The sequence below is a fragment of the Mus pahari genome, chromosome X (assembly GCF_900095145.1).
Source record: "Mus pahari chromosome X, PAHARI_EIJ_v1.1, whole genome shotgun sequence".
NCBI lineage: Eukaryota > Metazoa > Chordata > Mammalia > Rodentia > Muridae > Mus > Mus pahari.
The window spans coordinates 47,212,530-47,213,904 of record NC_034613.1 but is presented as its reverse complement, the minus strand read 5'-3'; positions in this window follow the sequence as shown (position 1 = coordinate 47,213,904).

The following is a 1,375-nucleotide window of genomic DNA, read 5'->3' as shown; positions in this document are numbered from 1 at the left end:
TGCTTGAGTTCCAGTCCTGACTTCCTTTAGTGATGAACAGCAATGTGGAAATGTAAGCTGAATAAACCCTTTCCTCCCCAAGTTGCTTCTTGGTCATGATGTTTGTGCAGGAATAGAAACCCTGACTAAGACAAAAGTTGGCAAAAGCTTACTAACCCTGTGTGTGCTAGTAAGCCTTTGCCAACTTGTCACAAAGCTAGAGTCACCTAGGAAGAGGAAACCTCAAATAGGATCTGCCTACATTAGGTGGGGCTATAGCCATGCTTGTTGGAATTTTTAAAAAAATATTCATTTAAATTTTTTCATATGTTATGGTTTGTATATATTCTTTCCCTTCTTCATCTCCCTACCATCCAACTCAGAGACACAGTGAAACTAACAGAAGTTATGGACCAAATAGATTTAACAGATACCTATAGAACATCTCACCCTAAAACAAGAACACAATTGGTATGCACTCACTGTTAAGTGGATATTAGACAAAGAGCGTGGAATACCCATGATACAACTATCCGTCGTCATCTCCACCTCTGCTCAGTATTGCCTTTCTGCCTCATCTTTGCATAGATTCCTGAACCTTGAAGGGGAGGGCTTGATAAAGACATCCTCTGTAAAGCCTAGTGCTCCAAGTCTCTCACTCTCTGTGCATTGTCCAGTTGTGGCTCTCTGTGTTTACTACCACCTTCTGTAGAACAGTCATCTCTGATGAAGGCTGAGTGATATACACTAACATATGGGTAGTGATATACACTAACATATGGGTAGGGCAATTAGGAGTCATTAGAAGTCATGTTACTGCTCTGTTCATTTAGCACATTTTTTTAAAAAAGATTTATTTATTTATTATATGTAAGTACACTGTAGCTGACTTCAGACACTCCAGAAGAGGGCATCAGATCTTGTTACGGATGGTTGTGAGCCACCATATGGTTGCTGGGATTTGAACTCGGGACCTTTGGAAGAGCAGTCGGTGCTCTTACCTACTGAGCCATCTCACCAGCCCCTAGCACATTTATTAATAGCAGATTTTCACCTACGGTTTTATGACCTGTGTAGTCTCAGATGCTTGGCCTGAGAGTCCCCTCCCCATTTAACCCTTCTATATTAGTTTCTTCTTTATTCCTTTTTTCTATATTCCATATATTCTATTTCCCCTTCCTTGGAAAATCTCTTCCTCCTTCATGGTCCCTTACTAGATAGCTCATCTCTTTTATTCCAAATGAAACACACACATATATAAAGCTTACAAGTGCTCTTCATAACCCCAGTGGAGGCCGCTTAGCACTCTGGAAGACTCTCCACACTGCAGGTCCTTGGGATCATGGGTCCTCGGGATCACGGGTGAGTGGAATGCAACATCAAGTCCAGAGAATCC